This window comes from Hyperolius riggenbachi, chromosome 4, assembly GCF_040937935.1.
Source record: "Hyperolius riggenbachi isolate aHypRig1 chromosome 4, aHypRig1.pri, whole genome shotgun sequence".
Classification (NCBI taxonomy): domain Eukaryota; kingdom Metazoa; phylum Chordata; class Amphibia; order Anura; family Hyperoliidae; genus Hyperolius; species Hyperolius riggenbachi.
Genome location: NC_090649.1, coordinates 41,644,105 through 41,664,985, shown reverse-complemented (window position 1 = coordinate 41,664,985; position 20,881 = coordinate 41,644,105). Strand labels below are relative to the sequence as shown.

At 46.0% G+C, this 20,881-nt stretch overlaps 11 non-coding genes across 11 annotated transcripts; 2 read left to right on the top strand and 9 right to left on the bottom strand.

The window, feature by feature from the left end:
* Nucleotides 1-1,484: 1,484 nt before the first annotated feature.
* TRNAK-CUU (transfer RNA lysine (anticodon CUU)) lies at nucleotides 1,485-1,557 on the bottom strand. The gene has a single exon. It is a non-coding gene; the product is annotated as a tRNA-Lys (tRNA).
* Nucleotides 1,558-3,105: 1,548 nt separating this feature from the next.
* On the bottom strand, nucleotides 3,106-3,178 carry TRNAK-CUU (transfer RNA lysine (anticodon CUU)). Its single transcript has one exon. It is a non-coding gene; the product is annotated as a tRNA-Lys (tRNA).
* Nucleotides 3,179-3,311: 133 nt separating this feature from the next.
* On the top strand, nucleotides 3,312-3,382 carry TRNAG-GCC (transfer RNA glycine (anticodon GCC)). The gene has a single exon. It is a non-coding gene; the product is annotated as a tRNA-Gly (tRNA).
* Nucleotides 3,383-4,725: 1,343 nt separating this feature from the next.
* Nucleotides 4,726-4,798, bottom strand: TRNAK-CUU (transfer RNA lysine (anticodon CUU)). The gene has a single exon. It is a non-coding gene; the product is annotated as a tRNA-Lys (tRNA).
* A 1,548-nt stretch (nucleotides 4,799-6,346) lies between these two features.
* Nucleotides 6,347-6,419, bottom strand: TRNAK-CUU (transfer RNA lysine (anticodon CUU)). Its single transcript has one exon. It is a non-coding gene; the product is annotated as a tRNA-Lys (tRNA).
* Nucleotides 6,420-7,967: 1,548 nt separating this feature from the next.
* TRNAK-CUU (transfer RNA lysine (anticodon CUU)) lies at nucleotides 7,968-8,040 on the bottom strand. The gene has a single exon. It is a non-coding gene; the product is annotated as a tRNA-Lys (tRNA).
* A 1,548-nt stretch (nucleotides 8,041-9,588) lies between these two features.
* On the bottom strand, nucleotides 9,589-9,661 carry TRNAK-CUU (transfer RNA lysine (anticodon CUU)). Its single transcript has one exon. It is a non-coding gene; the product is annotated as a tRNA-Lys (tRNA).
* Nucleotides 9,662-9,795: 134 nt separating this feature from the next.
* On the top strand, nucleotides 9,796-9,866 carry TRNAG-GCC (transfer RNA glycine (anticodon GCC)). The gene has a single exon. It is a non-coding gene; the product is annotated as a tRNA-Gly (tRNA).
* Nucleotides 9,867-11,209: 1,343 nt separating this feature from the next.
* TRNAK-CUU (transfer RNA lysine (anticodon CUU)) lies at nucleotides 11,210-11,282 on the bottom strand. Its single transcript has one exon. It is a non-coding gene; the product is annotated as a tRNA-Lys (tRNA).
* Nucleotides 11,283-16,072: 4,790 nt separating this feature from the next.
* Nucleotides 16,073-16,145, bottom strand: TRNAK-CUU (transfer RNA lysine (anticodon CUU)). Its single transcript has one exon. It is a non-coding gene; the product is annotated as a tRNA-Lys (tRNA).
* A 1,548-nt stretch (nucleotides 16,146-17,693) lies between these two features.
* Nucleotides 17,694-17,766, bottom strand: TRNAK-CUU (transfer RNA lysine (anticodon CUU)). Its single transcript has one exon. It is a non-coding gene; the product is annotated as a tRNA-Lys (tRNA).
* Between the last annotated feature and the right edge of the window lie 3,115 nt (nucleotides 17,767-20,881).

The window sequence follows — 20,881 nt, the reverse complement described above, 5'->3', positions numbered from 1 at the left end:
ACAGAAGAAGGCAATCTTGTATGGCCTGATTTGGCTTGCCACGTTTTTCAGCACCGAGCAACAGGGCAAGGCATTGGTGGTTCAGTGGTAGAATTCTTGCCTGCCACGTGGGAGGCCCGGGTTCGATTCCCGGCCAATGCAAATGCTAGGATTTTGGCACACCTCCACACTTTGCACTTCTCAAGCTTAAGACATCTCTGCAGGCCAGAAACGATTTAAGGACATTTGCAAGAGTCACCGTGGCACTTGGCCACAGTGCTGGCTGACAGTCGAGAAGAGGGACCCTAGTACCCAGCAAACATGACTCTAAGACACACAAGTTAAAGCAGCCTTGGGACACTTGCGTGCCCAAAGGCCTTGCATGTCTTCTAGCAGTGCCAGTGACGTGCAGCATCTCTCCCTCTCCAGTACTCACCTATTAGGCTTCTTTTTAACTGTCTAGAAAAGCCTCGGAAATGCCAAGTCAGCAGCATCTGCTCATCTGGTGTTGTTTTACAACTTTTTGCCTTGTTGTCTTTGCACTCTACTCAGGGCCTTGCTCAAATTTGGAGCGTTCTCTCTAGGCCCTCATTCATTCTACTTTTGTCCTGAGTTTTCTCACAGTAGATGTTGAGATGTTGTGTCAGCTTACCTACAACTTGCTTTCCCAGCACCTAGCAATTAAGAAAACATACTAAAAGTACAGAAAAAAAAGTAGTAACAAACATAAGTCAAATGAAAGCAACCACTTTTTTTGCTTGCCGGGACTGAAAGGCTTTTTGGTTTGTAACTTTTGTTGGGAAGTACCTCATCTAAAAACAAGTTAAGGGAAAGAGCAACTTCCTTTTTTTCAATCCTCTCAGCTAAATCTCAGGCCGTGTGCAGAGTGCCCTCCTCATACTGCTATGTGAGCACCTTTGGAGTGCAAAGCCTAATACACACCATACCAATGCCTGTCAGATAGATGGGTCGAACAGATGATTTCCGGCAGGTCCGATCTGATTTCCGATCGTTTTTCTGATGGATTCGCATAGTAGTGATCGGAAATCCGAACGGAAATCCGATCGTGTCTGTCGGAAAGGATCTATCGGCCCATCTATCTGATGGGGAATTGCATGGTGTGCACCAGGCATACGAGAATGAGTATCTTTCAGGTGGTTGTTCCTTGTCAAGTGATTGATTGTAAGTCTCTCCTTGACAAAAGGACTGGAGTAAAGCCAACGGAAATCTGGGAAAAGCAGATAAGAAAAGTAGTATAGGAAAGATGAGTAAGATTGTAAGAAGGAGTGTTTTTCTCTTTCTTGGGGTGGTGAAGCACTTTTGCTGAAAAGTTGTTAAAAGAGGTTGTGTGAGTAAAAGTGAAGGGGAAAGCTGAGATGACATTTTCGTTTGTTAGCAAAGGGAGTGGGGAGTGGCATGTGAAAGAGGAAGTGATGGCCTGGTGATGGTTTGTAATCGTTTTGGAGGAGCTCTGCCTAGTAGAAAGTAAAAGGAGAAGCTTTGATCGCCCAACGTGGGGCTCGAACCCACGACCCTGAGATTAAGAGTCTCATGCTCTACCGACTGAGCTAGCCGGGCTTGCTTGCTTGAGCTGAAATGTCAAAAATTGCAAAATGGCGCCAGCCTCACCTTTGCCATCCGCACAGAAGAAGGCAATCTTGTATGGCCTGATTTGGCTGGCCACGTTTTTCAGCACTGAGCAACAGGGCAAGGCATTGGTGGTTCAGTGGTAGAATTATCGCCTGCCATGCGGGAGGCCCGGGTTTGATTCCCGGCCAATGCAAATGCTAGGATTTTGGCACACCTCCACACTTTGCACTTCTCAAGCTTAAGACATCTCTGCAGGCCAGAAGCCATTTAAGGACATTTGCAAGAGTCACCGTGGCACTTGGCCACAGTGCTGGCTGACAGTCGAGAAGAGGGACCCTAGTACCCAGCAAACATGACTCTAAGACACACAAGTTAAAGCAGCCTTGGGACACTTGCGTGCCCAAAGGCCTTGCATGTCTTCTAGCAGTGCCAGTGACGTGCAGCATCTCTCCCTCTCCAGTACTCACCTATTAGGCTTCTTTTTAACTGTCTAGAAAAGCCTCGGAAATGCCAAGTCAGCAGCATCTGCTCATCTGGTGTTGTTTTACAACTTTTTGCCTTGTTGTCTTTGCACTCTACTCAGGGCCTTGCTCAAATTTGGAGCGTTCTCTCTAGGCCCTCATTCATTCTACTTTTGTCCTGAGTTTTCTCACAGTAGATGTTGAGATGTTGTGTCAGCTTACCTACAACTTGCTTTCCCAGCACCTAGCAATTAAGAAAACATACTAAAAGTACAGAAAAAAAAGTAGTAACAAACTTAAGTCAAATGAAAGCAACCACTTTTTTTGCTTGCCGGGACTGAAAGGCTTTTTGGTTTGTAACTTTTGTTGGGAAGTACCTCATCTAAAAACAAGTTAAGGGAAAGAGCAACTTCCTTTTTTTCAATCCTCTCAGCTAAATCTCAGGCCGTGTGCAGAGTGCCCTCCTCATACTGCTATGTGAGCACCTTTGGAGTGCAAAGCCTAATACACACCATACCAATGCCTGTCAGATAGATGGGTCGAACAGATGATTTCCGGCAGGTCCGATCTGATTTCCGATCGTTTTTCTGATGGATTTGCATAGTAGTGATCGGAAATCCGAACGGAAATCCGATCGTGTCTGTCGGAAAGGATCTATCGGCCCATCTATCTGATGGGGAATTGCATGGTGTGCACCAGGCATACGAGAATGAGTATCTTTCAGGTGGTTGTTCCTTGTCAAGTGATTGATTGTAAGTCTCTCCTTGACAAAAGGACTGGAGTAAAGCCAACGGAAATCTGGGAAAAGCAGATAAGAAAAGTAGTATAGGAAAGATGAGTAAGATTGTAAGAAGGAGTGTTTTTCTCTTTCTTGGGGTGGTGAAGGACTTTTGCTGAAAAGTTGTTAAAAGAGGTTGTGTGAGTAAAAGTGAAGGGGAAAGCTGAGATGACATTTTCGTTTGTTAGCAAAGGGAGTGGGGAGTGGCATGTGAAAGAGGAAGTGATGGCCTGGTGATGGTTTGTAATCGTTTTGGAGGAGCTCTGCCTAGTAGAAAGTAAAAGGAGAAGCTTTGATCGCCCAACGTGGGGCTCGAACCCACGACCCTGAGATTAAGAGTCTCATGCTCTACCGACTGAGCTAGCCGGGCTTGCTTGCTTGAGCTGAAATGTCAAAAATTGCAAAATGGCGCCAGCCTCACCTTTGCCATCCGCACAGAAGAAGGCAATCTTGTATGGCCTGATTTGGCTGGCCAGGTTTTTAGCACCGAGCAGCAGGGCAAGGCATTGGTGGTTCAGTGGTAGAATTCTCGCCTGCCACGCGGGAGGCCCGGGTTCGATTCCCGGCCAATGCAAATGCTAGGATTTTGGCACACCTCCACACTTTGCACTTCTCAAGCTTAAGACATCTCTGCAGGCCAGAAGCCATTTAAGGACATTTGCAAGAGTCACCGTGGCACTTGGCCACAGTGCTGGCTGACAGTCGAGAAGAGGGACCCTAGTACCCAGCAAACATGACTCTAAGACACACAAGTTAAAGCAGCCTTGGGACACTTGCGTGCCCAAAGGCCTTGCATGTCTTCTAGCAGTGCCAGTGACGTGCAGCATCTCTCCCTCTCCAGTACTCACCTATTAGGCTTCTTTTTAACTGTCTAGAAAAGCCTCGGAAATGCCAAGTCAGCAGCATCTGCTCATCTGGTGTTGTTTTACAACTTTTTGCCTTGTTGTCTTTGCACTCTACTCAGGGCCTTGCTCAAATTTGGAGCGTTCTCTCTAGGCCCTCATTCATTCTACTTTTGTCCTGAGTTTTCTCACAGTAGATGTTGAGATGTTGTGTCAGCTTACCTACAACTTGCTTTCCCAGCACCTAGCAATTAAGAAAACATACTAAAAGTACAGAAAAAAAAGTAGTAACAAACTTAAGTCAAATGAAAGCAACCACTTTTTTTGCTTGCCGGGACTGAAAGGCTTTTTGGTTTGTAACTTTTGTTGGGAAGTACCTCATCTAAAAACAAGTTAAGGGAAAGAGCAACTTCCTTTTTTTCAATCCTCTCAGCTAAATCTCAGGCCGTGTGCAGAGTGCCCTCCTCATACTGCTATGTGAGCACCTTTGGAGTGCAAAGCCTAATACACACCATACCAATGCCTGTCAGATAGATGGGTCGAACAGATGATTTCCGGCAGGTCCGATCTGATTTCCGATCGTTTTTCTGATGGATTTGCATAGTAGTGATCGGAAATCCGAACGGAAATCCGATCGTGTCTGTCGGAAAGGATCTATCGGCCCATCTATCTGATGGGGAATTGCATGGTGTGCACCAGGCATACGAGAATGAGTATCTTTCAGGTGGTTGTTCCTTGTCAAGTGATTGATTGTAAGTCTCTCCTTGACAAAAGGACTGGAGTAAAGCCAACGGAAATCTGGGAAAAGCAGATAAGAAAAGTAGTATAGGAAAGATGAGTAAGATTGTAAGAAGGAGTGTTTTTCTCTTTCTTGGGGTGGTGAAGCACTTTTGCTGAAAAGTTGTTAAAAGAGGTTGTGTGAGTAAAAGTGAAGGGGAAAGCTGAGATGACATTTTCGTTTGTTAGCAAAGGGAGTGGGGAGTGGCATGTGAAAGAGGAAGTGATGGCCTGGTGATGGTTTGTAATCGTTTTGGAGGAGCTCTGCCTAGTAGAAAGTAAAAGGAGAAGCTTTGATCGCCCAACGTGGGGCTCGAACCCACGACCCTGAGATTAAGAGTCTCATGCTCTACCGACTGAGCTAGCCGGGCTTGCTTGCTTGAGCTGAAATGTCAAAAATTGCAAAATGGCGCCAGCCTCACCTTTGCCATCCGCACAGAAGAAGGCAATCTTGTATGGCCTGATTTGGCTGGCCACGTTTTTCAGCACCGAGCAACAGGGCAAGGCATTGGTGGTTCAGTGGTAGAATTCTCGCCTGCCACGTGGGAGGCACGGGTTTGATTCCCGGCCAATGCAAATGCTAGGATTTTGGCACACCTCCACACTTTGCACTTCTCAAGCTTAAGACATCTCTGCAGGCCAGAAGCCATTTAAGGACATTTGCAAGAGTCACCGTGGCACTTGGCCACAGTGCTGGCTGACAGTCGAGAAGAGGGACCCTAGTACCCAGCAAACATGACTCTAAGACACACAAGTTAAAGCAGCCTTGGGACACTTGCGTGCCCAAAGGCCTTGCATGTCTTCTAGCAGTGCCAGTGACGTGCAGCATCTCTCCCTCTCCAGTACTCACCTATTAGGCTTCTTTTTAACTGTCTAGAAAAGCCTCGGAAATGCCAAGTCAGCAGCATCTGCTCATCTGGTGTTGTTTTACAACTTTTTGCCTTGTTGTCTTTGCACTCTACTCAGGGCCTTGCTCAAATTTGGAGCGTTCTCTCTAGGCCCTCATTCATTCTACTTTTGTCCTGAGTTTTCTCACAGTAGATGTTGAGATGTTGTGTCAGCTTACCTACAACTTGCTTTCCCAGCACCTAGCAATTAAGAAAACATACTAAAAGTACAGAAAAAAAAGTAGTAACAAACTTAAGTCAATTGAAAGCAACCACTTTTTTTGCTTGCCGGGACTGAAAGGCTTTTTGGTTTGTAACTTTTGTTGGGAAGTACCTCATCTAAAAACAAGTTAAGGGAAAGAGCAACTTCCTTTTTTTCAATCCTCTCAGCTAAATCTCAGGCCGTGTGCAGAGTGCCCTCCTCATACTGCTATGTGAGCACCTTTGGAGTGCAAAGCCTAATACACACCATACCAATGCCTGTCAGATAGATGGGTCGAACAGATGATTTCCGGCAGGTCCGATCTGATTTCCGATCGTTTTTCTGATGGATTTGCATAGTAGTGATCGGAAATCCGAACGGAAATCCGATCGTGTCTGTCGGAAAGGATCTATCGGCCCATCTATCTGATGGGGAATTGCATGGTGTGCACCAGGCATACGAGAATGAGTATCTTTCAGGTGGTTGTTCCTTGTCAAGTGATTGATTGTAAGTCTCTCCTTGACAAAAGGACTGGAGTAAAGCCAACGGAAATCTGGGAAAAGCAGATAAGAAAAGTAGTATAGGAAAGATGAGTAAGATTGTAAGAAGGAGTGTTTTTCTCTTTCTTGGGGTGGTGAAGCACTTTTGCTGAAAAGTTGTTAAAAGAGGTTGTGTGAGTAAAAGTGAAGGGGAAAGCTGAGATGACATTTTCGTTTGTTAGCAAAGGGAGTGGGGAGTGGCATGTGAAAGAGGAAGTGATGGCCTGGTGATGGTTTGTAATCGTTTTGGAGGAGCTCTGCCTAGTAGAAAGTAAAAGGAGAAGCTTTGATCGCCCAACGTGGGGCTCGAACCCACGACCCTGAGATTAAGAGTCTCATGCTCTACCGACTGAGCTAGCCGGGCTTGCTTGCTTGAGCTGAAATGTCAAAAATTGCAAAATGGCGCCAGCCTCACCTTTGCCATCCGCACAGAAGAAGGCAATCTTGTATGGCCTGATTTGGCTGGCCACGTTTTTCAGCACCGAGCAACAGGGCAAGGCATTGGTGGTTCAGTGGTAGAATTCTCGCCTGCCACGCGTGAGGCCCGGGTTTGATTCCCGGCCAATGCAAATGCTAGGATTTTGGCACACCTCCACACTTTGCACTTCTCAAGCTTAAGACATCTCTGCAGGCCAGAAGCCATTTAAGGACATTTGCAAGAGTCACCGTGGCACTTGGCCACAGTGCTGGCTGACAGTCAAGAAGAGGGACCCTAGTACCCAGCAAACATGACTCTAAGACACACAAGTTAAAGCAGCCTTGGGACACTTGCGTGCCCAAAGGCCTTGCATGTCTTCTAGCAGTGCCAGTGACGTGCAGCATCTCTCCCTCTCCAGTACTCACCTATTAGGCTTCTTTTTAACTGTCTAGAAAAGCCTCGGAAATGCCAAGTCAGCAGCATCTGCTCATCTGGTGTTGTTTTACATCTTTTTGCCTTGTTGTCTTTGCACTCTACTCAGGGCCTTGCTCAAATTTGGAGCGTTCTCTCTAGGCCCTCATTCATTCTACTTTTGTCCTGAGTTTTCTCACAGTAGATGTTGAGATGTTGTGTCAGCTTACCTACAACTTGCTTTCCCAGCACCTAGCAATTAAGAAAACATACTAAAAGTACAGAAAAAAAAGTAGTAACAAACTTAAGTCAAATGAAAGCAACCACTTTTTTTGCTTGCCGGGACTGAAAGGCTTTTTGGTTTGTAACTTTTGTTGGGAAGTACCTCATCTAAAAACAAGTTAAGGGAAAGAGCAACTTCCTTTTTTTCAATCCTCTCAGCTAAATCTCTGGCCGTGTGCAGAGTGCCCTCCTCATACTGCTATGTGAGCACCTTTGGAGTGCAAAGCCTAATACACACCATACCAATGCCTGTCAGATAGATGGGTCGAACAGATGATTTCCGGCAGGTCCGATCTGATTTCCGATCGTTTTTCTGATGGATTTGCATAGTAGTGATCGGAAATCCGAACGGAAATCCGATCGTGTCTGTCGGAAAGGATCTATCGGCCCATCTATCTGATGGGGAATTGCATGGTGTGCACCAGGCATACGAGAATGAGTATCTTTCAGGTGGTTGTTCCTTGTCAAGTGATTGATTGTAAGTCTCTCCTTGACAAAAGGACTGGAGTAAAGCCAACGGAAATCTGGGAAAAGCAGATAAGAAAAGTAGTATAGGAAAGATGAGTAAGATTGTAAGAAGGAGTGTTTTTCTCTTTCTTGGGGTGGTGAAGCACTTTTGCTGAAAAGTTGTTAAAAGAGGTTGTGTGAGTAAAAGTGAAGGGGAAAGCTGAGATGACATTTTCGTTTGTTAGCAAAGGGAGTGGGGAGTGGCATGTGAAAGAGGAAGTGATGGCCTGGTGATGGTTTGTAATCGTTTTGGAGGAGCTCTGCCTAGTAGAAAGTAAAAGGAGAAGCTTTGATCGCCCAACGTGGGGCTCGAACCCACGACCCTGAGATTAAGAGTCTCATGCTCTACCGACTGAGCTAGCCGGGCTTGCTTGCTTGAGCTGAAATGTCAAAAATTGCAAAATGGCGCCAGCCTCACCTTTGCCATCCGCACAGAAGAAGGCAATCTTGTATGGCCTGATTTGGCTGGCCACGTTTTTCAGCACCGAGCAACAGGGCAAGGCATTGGTGGTTCAGTGGTAGAATTCTCGCCTGCCACGCGGGAGGCCTGGGTTTGATTCCTGGCCAATGCAAATGCTAGGATTTTGGCACACCTCCACACTTTGCACGTCTCAAGCTTAAGACATCTCTGCAGGCCAGAAGCCATTTAAGGACATTTGCAAGAGTCACCGTGGCACTTGGCCACAGTGCTGGCTGACAGTCAAGAAGAGGGACCCTAGTACCCAGCAAACATGACTCTAAGACACACAAGTTAAAGCAGCCTTGGGACACTTGCGTGCCCAAAGGCCTTGCATGTCTTCTAGCAGTGCCAGTGACGTGCAGCATCTCTCCCTCTCCAGTACTCACCTATTAGGCTTCTTTTTAACTGTCTAGAAAAGCCTCGGAAATGCCAAGTCAGCAGCATCTGCTCATCTGGTGTTGTTTTACAACTTTTTGCCTTGTTGTCTTTGCACTCTACTCAGGGCCTTGCTCAAATTTGGAGCGTTCTCTCTAGGCCCTCATTCATTCTACTTTTGTCCTGAGTTTTCTCACAGTAGATGTTGAGATGTTGTGTCAGCTTACCTACAACTTGCTTTCCCAGCACCTAGCAATTAAGAAAACATACTAAAAGTACAGAAAAAAAAGTAGTAACAAACTTAAGTCAAATGAAAGCAACCACTTTTTTTGCTTGCCGGGACTGAAAGGCTTTTTGGTTTGTAACTTTTGTTGGGAAGTACCTCATCTAAAAACAAGTTAAGGGAAAGAGCAACTTCCTTTTTTTCAATCCTCTCAGCTAAATCTCTGGCCGTGTGCAGAGTGCCCTCCTCATACTGCTATGTGAGCACCTTTGGAGTGCAAAGCCTAATACACACCATACCAATGCCTGTCAGATAGATGGGTCGAACAGATGATTTCCGGCAGGTCCGATCTGATTTCCGATCGTTTTTCTGATGGATTTGCATAGTAGTGATCGGAAATCCGAACGGAAATCCGATCGTGTCTGTCGGAAAGGATCTATCGGCCCATCTATCTGATGGGGAATTGCATGGTGTGCACCAGGCATACGAGAATGAGTATCTTTCAGGTGGTTGTTCCTTGTCAAGTGATTGATTGTAAGTCTCTCCTTGACAAAAGGACTGGAGTAAAGCCAACGGAAATCTGGGAAAAGCAGATAAGAAAAGTAGTATAGGAAAGATGAGTAAGATTGTAAGAAGGAGTGTTTTTCTCTTTCTTGGGGTGGTGAAGCACTTTTGCTGAAAAGTTGTTAAAAGAGGTTGTGTGAGTAAAAGTGAAGGGGAAAGCTGAGATGACATTTTCGTTTGTTAGCAAAGGGAGTGGGGAGTGGCATGTGAAAGAGGAAGTGATGGCCTGGTGATGGTTTGTAATCGTTTTGGAGGAGCTCTGCCTAGTAGAAAGTAAAAGGAGAAGCTTTGATCGCCCAACGTGGGGCTCGAACCCACGACCGTGAGATTAAGAGTCTCATGCTCTACCGACTGAGCTAGCCGGGCTTGCTTGCTTGAGCTGAAATGTCAAAAATTGCAAAATGGCGCCAGCCTCACCTTTGCCATCCGCACAGAAGAAGGCAATCTTGTATGGCCTGATTTGGCTGGCCACGTTTTTCAGCACCGAGCAACAGGGCAAGGCATTGGTGGTTCAGTGGTAGAATTCTCGCCTGCCACGCGGGAGGCCCGGGTTCGATTCCCGGCCAATGCAAATGCTAGGATTTTGGCACACCTCCACACTTTGCACTTCTCAAGCTTAAGACATCTCTGCAGGCCAGAAGCCATTTAAGGACATTTGCAAGAGTCACCGTGGCACTTGGCCACAGTGCTGGCTGACAGTCGAGAAGAGGGACCCTAGTACCCAGCAAACATGACTCTAAGACACACAAGTTAAAGCAGCCTTGGGACACTTGCGTGCCCAAAGGCCTTGCATGTCTTCTAGCAGTGCCAGTGACGTGCAGCATCTCTCCCTCTCCAGTACTCACCTATTAGGCTTCTTTTTAACTGTCTAGAAAAGCCTCGGAAATGCCAAGTCAGCAGCATCTGCTCATCTGGTGTTGTTTTACAACTTTTTGCCTTGTTGTCTTTGCACTCTACTCAGGGCCTTGCTCAAATTTGGAGCGTTCTCTCTAGGCCCTCATTCATTCTACTTTTGTCCTGAGTTTTCTCACAGTAGATGTTGAGATGTTGTGTCAGCTTACCTACAACTTGCTTTCCCAGCACCTAGCAATTAAGAAAACATACTAAAAGTACAGAAAAAAAAGTAGTAACAAACTTAAGTCAAATGAAAGCAACCACTTTTTTTGCTTGCCGGGACTGAAAGGCTTTTTGGTTTGTAACTTTTGTTGGGAAGTACCTCATCTAAAAACAAGTTAAGGGAAAGAGCAACTTCCTTTTTTTCAATCCTCTCAGCTAAATCTCAGGCCGTGTGCAGAGTGCCCTCCTCATACTGCTATGTGAGCACCTTTGGAGTGCAAAGCCTAATACACACCATACCAATGCCTGTCAGATAGATGGGTCGAACAGATGATTTCCGGCAGGTCCGATCTGATTTCCGATCGTTTTTCTGATGGATTTGCATAGTAGTGATCGGAAATCCGAACGGAAATCCGATCGTGTCTGTCGGAAAGGATCTATCGGCCCATCTATCTGATGGGGAATTGCATGGTGTGCACCAGGCATACGAGAATGAGTATCTTTCAGGTGGTTGTTCCTTGTCAAGTGATTGATTGTAAGTCTCTCCTTGACAAAAGGACTGGAGTAAAGCCAACGGAAATCTGGGAAAAGCAGATAAGAAAAGTAGTATAGGAAAGATGAGTAAGATTGTAAGAAGGAGTGTTTTTCTCTTTCTTGGGGTGGTGAAGCACTTTTGCTGAAAAGTTGTTAAAAGAGGTTGTGTGAGTAAAAGTGAAGGGGAAAGCTGAGATGACATTTTCGTTTGTTAGCAAAGGGAGTGGGGAGTGGCATGTGAAAGAGGAAGTGATGGCCTGGTGATGGTTTGTAATCGTTTTGGAGGAGCTCTGCCTAGTAGAAAGTAAAAGGAGAAGCTTTGATCGCCCAACGTGGGGCTCGAACCCACGACCCTGAGATTAAGAGTCTCATGCTCTACCGACTGAGCTAGCCAGGCTTGCTTGCTTGAGCTGAAATGTCAAAAATTGCAAAATGGCGCCAGCCTCACCTTTGCCATCCGCACAGAAGAAGGCAATCTTGTATGGCCTGATTTGGCTGGCCACGTTTTTCAGCACCGAGCAACAGGGCAAGGCATTGGTGGTTCAGTGGTAGAATTCTCACCTGCCACGCGGGAGGCCCGGGTTCGATTCCCGGCCAATGCAAATGCTAGGATTTTGGCACACCTCCACACTTTGCACTTCTCAAGCTTAAGACATCTCTGCAGGCCAGAAGCCATTTAAGGACATTTGCAAGAGTCACCGTGGCACTTGGCCACAGTGCTGGCTGACAGTCGAGAAGAGGGACCCTAGTACCCAGCAAACATGACTCTAAGACACACAAGTTAAAGCAGCCTTGGGACACTTGCGTGCCAAAAGGCCTTGCATGTCTTCTAGCAGTGCCAGTGACGTGCAGCATCTCTCCCTCTCCAGTACTCACCTATTAGGCTTCTTTTTAACTGTCTAGAAAAGCCTCGGAAATGCCAAGTCAGCAGCATCTGCTCATCTGGTGTTGTTTTACAACTTTTTGCCTTGTTGTCTTTGCACTCTACTCAGGGCCTTGCTCAACTTTGGAGCGTTCTCTCTAGGCCCTCATTCATTCTACTTTTGTCCTGAGTTTTCTCACAGTAGATGTTGAGATGTTGTGTCAGCTTACCTACAACTTGCTTTCCCAGCACCTAGCAATTAAGAAAACATACTAAAAGTACAGAAAAAAAAGTAGTAACAAACTTAAGTCAAATGAAAGCAACCACTTTTTTTGCTTGCCGGGACTGAAAGGCTTTTTGGTTTGTAACTTTTGTTGGGAAGTACCTCATCTAAAAACAAGTTAAGGGAAAGAGCAACTTCCTTTTTTTCAATCCTCTCAGCTAAATCTCAGGCCGTGTGCAGAGTGCCCTCCTCATACTGCTATGTGAGCACCTTTGGAGTGCAAAGCCTAATACACACCATACCAATGCCTGTCAGATAGATGGGTCGAACAGATGATTTCCGGCAGGTCCGATCTGATTTCCGATCGTTTTTCTGATGGATTTGCATAGTAGTGATCGGAAATCCGAACGGAAATCCGATCGTGTCTGTCGGAAAGGATCTATCGGCCCATCTATCTGATGGGGAATTGCATGGTGTGCACCAGGCATACGAGAATGAGTATCTTTCAGGTGGTTGTTCCTTGTCAAGTGATTGATTGTAAGTCTCTCCTTGACAAAAGGACTGGAGTAAAGCCAACGGAAATCTGGGAAAAGCAGATAAGAAAAGTAGTATAGGAAAGATGAGTAAGATTGTAAGAAGGAGTGTTTTTCTCTTTCTTGGGGTGGTGAAGCACTTTTGCTGAAAAGTTGTTAAAAGAGGTTGTGTGAGTAAAAGTGAAGGGGAAAGCTGAGATGACATTTTCGTTTGTTAGCAAAGGGAGTGGGGAGTGGCATGTGAAAGAGGAAGTGATGGCCTGGTGATGGTTTGTAATCGTTTTGGAGGAGCTCTGCCTAGTAGAAAGTAAAAGGAGAAGCTTTGATCGCCCAACTTCTGGCTCGAACCCACGACCCTGAGATTAAGAGTCTCATGCTCTACCGACTGAGCTAGCCGGGCTTGCTTGCTTGAGCTGAAATGTTAAAAATTGCAAAATGGCGCCAGCCTCACCTTTGCCATCCGCACAGAAGAAGGCAATCTTGTATGGCCTGATTTGGCTGGCCACGTTTTTCAGCACCGAGCAACAGGGCAAGGCATTGGTGGTTCAGTGGTAGAATTCTCACCTGCCACGCGGGAGGCCCGGGTTCGATTCCCGGCCAATGCAAATGCTAGGATTTTGGCACACCTCCACACTTTGCACTTCTCAAGCTTAAGACATCTCTGCAGGCCAGAAGCCATTTAAGGACATTTGCAAGAGTCACCGTGGCACTTGGCCACAGTGCTGGCTGACAGTCGAGAAGAGGGACCCTAGTACCCAGCAAACATGACTCTAAGACACACAAGTTAAAGCAGCCTTGGGACACTTGCGTGCCAAAAGGCCTTGCATGTCTTCTAGCAGTGCCAGTGACGTGCAGCATCTCTCCCTCTCCAGTACTCACCTATTAGGCTTCTTTTTAACTGTCTAGAAAAGCCTCGGAAATGCCAAGTCAGCAGCATCTGCTCATCTGGTGTTGTTTTACAACTTTTTGCCTTGTTGTCTTTGCACTCTACTCAGGGCCTTGCTCAACTTTGGAGCGTTCTCTCTAGGCCCTCATTCATTCTACTTTTGTCCTGAGTTTTCTCACAGTAGATGTTGAGATGTTGTGTCAGCTTACCTACAACTTGCTTTCCCAGCACCTAGCAATTAAGAAAACATACTAAAAGTACAGAAAAAAAAGTAGTAACAAACTTAAGTCAAATGAAAGCAACCACTTTTTTTGCTTGCCGGGACTGAAAGGCTTTTTGGTTTGTAACTTTTGTTGGGAAGTACCTCATCTAAAAACAAGTTAAGGGAAAGAGCAACTTCCTTTTTTTCAATCCTCTCAGCTAAATCTCAGGCCGTGTGCAGAGTGCCCTCCTCATACTGCTATGTGAGCACCTTTGGAGTGCAAAGCCTAATACACACCATACCAATGCCTGTCAGATAGATGGGTCGAACAGATGATTTCCGGCAGGTCCGATCTGATTTCCGATCGTTTTTCTGATGGATTTGCATAGTAGTGATCGGAAATCCGAACGGAAATCCGATCGTGTCTGTCGGAAAGGATCTATCGGCCCATCTATCTGATGGGGAATTGCATGGTGTGCACCAGGCATACGAGAATGAGTATCTTTCAGGTGGTTGTTCCTTGTCAAGTGATTGATTGTAAGTCTCTCCTTGACAAAAGGACTGGAGTAAAGCCAACGGAAATCTGGGAAAAGCAGATAAGAAAAGTAGTATAGGAAAGATGAGTAAGATTGTAAGAAGGAGTGTTTTTCTCTTTCTTGGGGTGGTGAAGCACTTTTGCTGAAAAGTTGTTAAAAGAGGTTGTGTGAGTAAAAGTGAAGGGGAAAGCTGAGATGACATTTTCGTTTGTTAGCAAAGGGAGTGGGGAGTGGCATGTGAAAGAGGAAGTGATGGCCTGGTGATGGTTTGTAATCGTTTTGGAGGAGCTCTGCCTAGTAGAAAGTAAAAGGAGAAGCTTTGATCGCCCAACTTCTGGCTCGAACCCACGACCCTGAGATTAAGAGTCTCATGCTCTACCGACTGAGCTAGCCGGGCTTGCTTGCTTGAGCTGAAATGTCAAAAATTGCAAAATGGCGCCAGCCTCACCTTTGCCATCCGCACAGAAGAAGGCAATCTTGTATGGCCTGATTTGGCTGGCCACGTTTTTCAGCACCGAGCAACAGGGCAAGGCATTGGTGGTTCAGTGGTAGAATTCTCACCTGCCACGCGGGAGGCCCGGGTTCGATTCCCGGCCAATGCAAATGCTAGGATTTTGGCACACCTCCACACTTTGCACTTCTCAAGCTTAAGACATCTCTGCAGGCCAGAAGCCATTTAAGGACATTTGCAAGAGTCACCGTGGCACTTGGCCACAGTGCTGGCTGACAGTCGAGAAGAGGGACCCTAGTACCCAGCAAACATGACTCTAAGACACACAAGTTAAAGCAGCCTTGGGACACTTGCGTGCCAAAAGGCCTTGCATGTCTTCTAGCAGTGCCAGTGACGTGCAGCATCTCTCCCTCTCCAGTACTCACCTATTAGGCTTCTTTTTAACTGTCTAGAAAAGCCTCGGAAATGCCAAGTCAGCAGCATCTGCTCATCTGGTGTTGTTTTACAACTTTTTGCCTTGTTGTCTTTGCACTCTACTCAGGGCCTTGCTCAACTTTGGAGCGTTCTCTCTAGGCCCTCATTCATTCTACTTTTGTCCTGAGTTTTCTCACAGTAGATGTTGAGATGTTGTGTCAGCTTACCTACAACTTGCTTTCCCAGCACCTAGCAATTAAGAAAACATACTAAAAGTACAGAAAAAAAAGTAGTAACAAACTTAAGTCAAATGAAAGCAACCACTTTTTTTGCTTGCCGGGACTGAAAGGCTTTTTGGTTTGTAACTTTTGTTGGGAAGTACCTCATCTAAAAACAAGTTAAGGGAAAGAGCAACTTCCTTTTTTTCAATCCTCTCAGCTAAATCTCAGGCCGTGTGCAGAGTGCCCTCCTCATACTGCTATGTGAGCACCTTTGGAGTGCAAAGCCTAATACACACCATACCAATGCCTGTCAGATAGATGGGTCGAACAGATGATTTCCGGCAGGTCCGATCTGATTTCCGATCGTTTTTCTGATGGATTTGCATAGTAGTGATCGGAAATCCGAACGGAAATCCGATCGTGTCTGTCGGAAAGGATCTATCGGCCCATCTATCTGATGGGGAATTGCATGGTGTGCACCAGGCATACGAGAATGAGTATCTTTCAGGTGGTTGTTCCTTGTCAAGTGATTGATTGTAAGTCTCTCCTTGACAAAAGGACTGGAGTAAAGCCAACGGAAATCTGGGAAAAGCAGATAAGAAAAGTAGTATAGGAAAGATGAGTAAGATTGTAAGAAGGAGTGTTTTTCTCTTTCTTGGGGTGGTGAAGCACTTTTGCTGAAAAGTTGTTAAAAGAGGTTGTGTGAGTAAAAGTGAAGGGGAAAGCTGAGATGACATTTTCGTTTGTTAGCAAAGGGAGTGGGGAGTGGCATGTGAAAGAGGAAGTGATGGCCTGGTGATGGTTTGTAATCGTTTTGGAGGAGCTCTGCCTAGTAGAAAGTAAAAGGAGAAGCTTTGATCGCCCAACGTGGGGCTCGAACCCACGACCCTGAGATTAAGAGTCTCATGCTCTACCGACTGAGCTAGCCGGGCTTGCTTGCTTGAGCTGAAATGTCAAAAATTGCAAAATGGCGCCAGCCTCACCTTTGCCATCCGCACAGAAGAAGGCAATCTTGTATGGCCTGATTTGGCTGGCCACGTTTTTCAGCACCGAGCAACAGGGCAAGGCATTGGTGGTTCAGTGGTAGAATTCTCGCCTGCCACGCGGGAGGCCCAGGTTCGATTCCCGGCCAATGCAAATGCTAGGATTTTGGCACACCTCCACACTTTGCACTTCTCAAGCTTAAGACATCTCTGCAGGCCAGAAGCCATTTAAGGACATTTGCAAGAGTCACCGTGGCACTTGGCCACAGTGCTGGCTGACAGTCGAGAAGAGGGACCCTAGTACCCAGCAAACATGACTCTAAGACACACAAGTTAAAGCAGCCTTGGGACACTTGCGTGCCCAAAGGCCTTGCATGTCTTCTAGCAGTGCCAGTGACGTGCAGCATCTCTCCCTCTCCAGTACTCACCTATTAGGCTTCTTTTTAACTGTCTAGAAAAGCCTCGGAAATGCCAAGTCAGCAGCATCTGCTCATCTGGTGTTGTTTTACAACTTTTTGCCTTGTTGTCTTTGCACTCTACTCAGGGCCTTGCTCAAATTTGGAGCGTTCTCTCTAGGCCCTCATTCATTCTACTTTTGTCCTGAGTTTTCTCACAGTAGATGTTGAGATGTTGTGTCAGCTTACCTACAACTTGCTTTCCCAGCACCTAGCAATTAAGAAAACATACTAAAAGTACAGAAAAAAAAGTAGTAACAAACTTAAGTCAAATGAAAGCAACCACTTTTTTTGCTTGCCGGGACTGAAAGGCTTTTTGGTTTGTAACTTTTGTTGGGAAGTACCTCATCTAAAAACAAGTTAAGGGAAAGAGCAACTTCCTTTTTTTCAATCCTCTCAGCTAAATCTCTGGCCGTGTGCAGAGTGCCCTCCTCATACTGCTATGTGAGCACCTTTGGAGTGCAAAGCCTAATACACACCATACCAATGCCTGTCAGATAGATGGGTCGAACAGATGATTTCCGGCAGGTCCGATCTGATTTCCGATCGTTTTTCTGATGGATTTGCATAGTAGTGATCGGAAATCCGAACGGAAATCCGATCGTGTCTGTCGGAAAGGATCTATCGGCCCATCTATCTGATGGGGAATTGCATGGTGTGCACCAGGCATACGAGAATGAGTATCTTTCAGGTGGTTGTTCCTTGTCAAGTGATTGATTGTAAGTCTCTCCTTGACAAAAGGACTGGAGTAAAGCCAACGGAAATCTGGGAAAAGCAGATAAGAAAAGTAGTATAGGAAAGATGAGTAAGATTGTAAGAAGGAGTGTTTTTCTCTTTCTTGGGGTGGTGAAGCACTTTTGCTGAAAAGTTGTTAAAAGAGGTTGTGTGAGTAAAAGTGAAGGGGAAAGCTGAGATGACATTTTCGTTTGTTAGCAAAGGGAGTGGGGAGTGGCATGTGAAAGAGGAAGTGATGGCCTGGTGATGGTTTGTAATCGTTTTGGAGGAGCTCTGCCTAGTAGAAAGTAAAAGGAGAAGCTTTGATCGCCCAACGTGGGGCTCGAACCCACGACCCTGAGATTAAGAGTCTCATGCTCTACCGACTGAGCTAGCCAGGCTTGCTTGCTTGAGCTGAAATGTCAAAAATTGCAAAATGGCGCCAGCCTCACCTTTGCCATCCGCACAGAAGAAGGCAATCTTGTATGGCCTGATTTGGCTGGCCACGTTTTTCAGCACCGAGCAACAGGGCAAGGCATTGGTGGTTCAGTGGTAGAATTCTCACCTGCCACGCGGGAGGCCCGGGTTCGATTCCCGGCCAATGCAAATGCTAGGATTTTGGCACACCTCCACACTTTGCACTTCTCAAGCTTAAGACATCTCTGCAGGCCAGAAGCCATTTAAGGACATTTGCAAGAGTCACCGTGGCACTTGGCCACAGTGCTGGCTGACAGTCGAGAAGAGGGACCCTAGTACCCAGCAAACATGACTCTAAGACACACAAGTTAAAGCAGCCTTGGGACACTTGCGTGCCAAAAGGCCTTGCATGTCTTCTAGCAGTGCCAGTGACGTGCAGCATCTCTCCCTCTCCAGTACTCACCTATTAGGCTTCTTTTTAACTGTCTAGAAAAGCCTCGGAAATGCCAAGTCAGCAGCATCTGCTCATCTGGTGTTGTTTTACAACTTTTTGCCTTGTTGTCTTTGCACTCTACTCAGGGCCTTGCTCAACTTTGGAGCGTTCTCTCTAGGCCCTCATTCATTCTACTTTTGTCCTGAGTTTTCTCACAGTAGATGTTGAGATGTTGTGTCAGCTTACCTACAACTTGCTTTCCCAGCACCTAGCAATTAAGAAAACATACTAAAAGTACAGAAAAAAAAGTAGTAACAAACTTAAGTCAAATGAAAGCAACCACTTTTTTTGCTTGCCGGGACTGAAAGGCTTTTTGGTTTGTAACTTTTGTTGGGAAGTACCTCATCTAAAAACAAGTTAAGGGAAAGAGCAACTTCCTTTTTTTCAATCCTCTCAGCTAAATCTCAGGCCGTGTGCAGAGTGCCCTCCTCATACTGCTATGTGAGCACCTTTGGAGTGCAAAGCCTAATACACACCATACCAATGCCTGTCAGATAGATGGGTCGAACAGATGATTTCCGGCAGGTCCGATCTGATTTCCGATCGTTTTTCTGATGGATTTGCATAGTAGTGATCGGAAATCCGAACGGAAATCCGATCGTGTCTGTCGGAAAGGATCTATCGGCCCATCTATCTGATGGGGAATTGCATGGTGTGCACCAGGCATACGAGAATGAGTATCTTTCAGGTGGTTGTTCCTTGTCAAGTGATTGATTGTAAGTCTCTCCTTGACAAAAGGACTGGAGTAAAGCCAACGGAAATCTGGGAAAAGCAGATAAGAAAAGTAGTATAGGAAAGATGAGTAAGATTGTAAGAAGGAGTGTTTTTCTCTTTCTTGGGGTGGTGAAGCACTTTTGCTGAAAAGTTGTTAAAAGAGGTTGTGTGAGTAAAAGTGAAGGGGAAAGCTGAGATGACATTTTCGTTTGTTAGCAAAGGGAGTGGGGAGTGGCATGTGAAAGAGGAAGTGATGGCCTGGTGATGGTTTGTAATCGTTTTGGAGGAGCTCTGCCTAGTAGAAAGTAAAAGGAGAAGCTTTGATCGCCCAACTTCTGGCTCGAACCCACGACCCTGAGATTAAGAGTCTCATGCTCTACCGACTGAGCTAGCCGGGCTTGCTTGCTTGAGCTGAAATGTCAAAAATTGCAAAATGGCGCCAGCCTCACCTTTGCCATCCGCACAGAAGAAGGCAATCTTGTATGGCCTGATTTGGCTGGCCACGTTTTTCAGCACCGAGCAACAGGGCAAGGCATTGGTGGTTCAGTGGTAGAATTCTCGCCTGCCACGCGGGAGGCCCAGGTTCGATTCCCGGCCAATGCAAATGCTAGGATTTTGGCACACCTCCACACTTTGCACTTCTCAAGCTTAAGACATCTCTGCAGGCCAGAAGCCATTTAAGGACATTTGCAAGAGTCACCGTGGCACTTGGCCACAGTGCTGGCTGACAGTCGAGAAGAGGGACCCTAGTACCCAGCAAACATGACTCTAAGACACACAAGTTAAAGCAGCCTTGGGACACTTGCGTGCCCAAAGGCCTTGCATGTCTTCTAGCAGTGCCAGTGACGTGCAGCATCTCTCCCTCTCCAGTACTCACCTATTAGGCTTCTTTTTAACTGTCTAGAAAAGCCTCGGAAATGCCAAGTCAGCAGCATCTGCTCATCTGGTGTTGTTTTACAACTTTTTGCCTTGTTGTCTTTGCACTCTACTCAGGGCCTTGCTCAAATTTGGAGCGTTCTCTCTAGGCCCTCATTCATTCTACTTTTGTCCTGAGTTTTCTCACAGTAGATGTTGAGATGTTGTGTCAGCTTACCTACAACTTGCTTTCCCAGCACCTAGCAATTAAGAAAACATACTAAAAGTACAGAAAAAAAAGTAGTAACAAACTTAAGTCAAATGAAAGCAACCACTTTTTTTGCTTGCCGGGACTGAAAGGCTTTTTGGTTTGTAACTTTTGTTGGGAAGTACCTCATCTAAAAACAAGTTAAGGGAAAGAGCAACTTCCTTTTTTTCAATCCTCTCAGCTAAATCTCTGGCCGTGTGCAGAGTGCCCTCCTCATACTGCTATGTGAGCACCTTTGGAGTGCAAAGCCTAATACACACCATACCAATGCCTGTCAGATAGATGGGTCGAACAGATGATTTCCGGCAGGTCCGATCTGATTTCCGATCGTTTTTCTGATGGATTTGCATAGTAGTGATCGGAAATCCGAACGGAAATCCGATCGTGTCTGTCGGAAAGGATCTATCGGCCCATCTATCTGATGGGGAATTGCATGGTGTGCACCAGGCATACGAGAATGAGTATCTTTCAGGTGGTTGTTCCTTGTCAAGTGATTGATTGTAAGTCTCTCCTTGACAAAAGGACTGGAGTAAAGCCAACGGAAATCTGGGAAAAGCAGATAAGAAAAGTAGTATAGGAAAGATGAGTAAGATTGTAAGAAGGAGTGTTTTTCTCTTTCTTGGGGTGGTGAAGCACTTTTGCTGAAAAGTTGTTAAAAGAGGTTGTGTGAGTAAAAGTGAAGGGGAAAGCTGAGATGACATTTTCGTTTGTTAGCAAAGGGAGTGGGGAGTGGCATGTGAAAGAGGAAGTGATGGCCTGGTGATGGTTT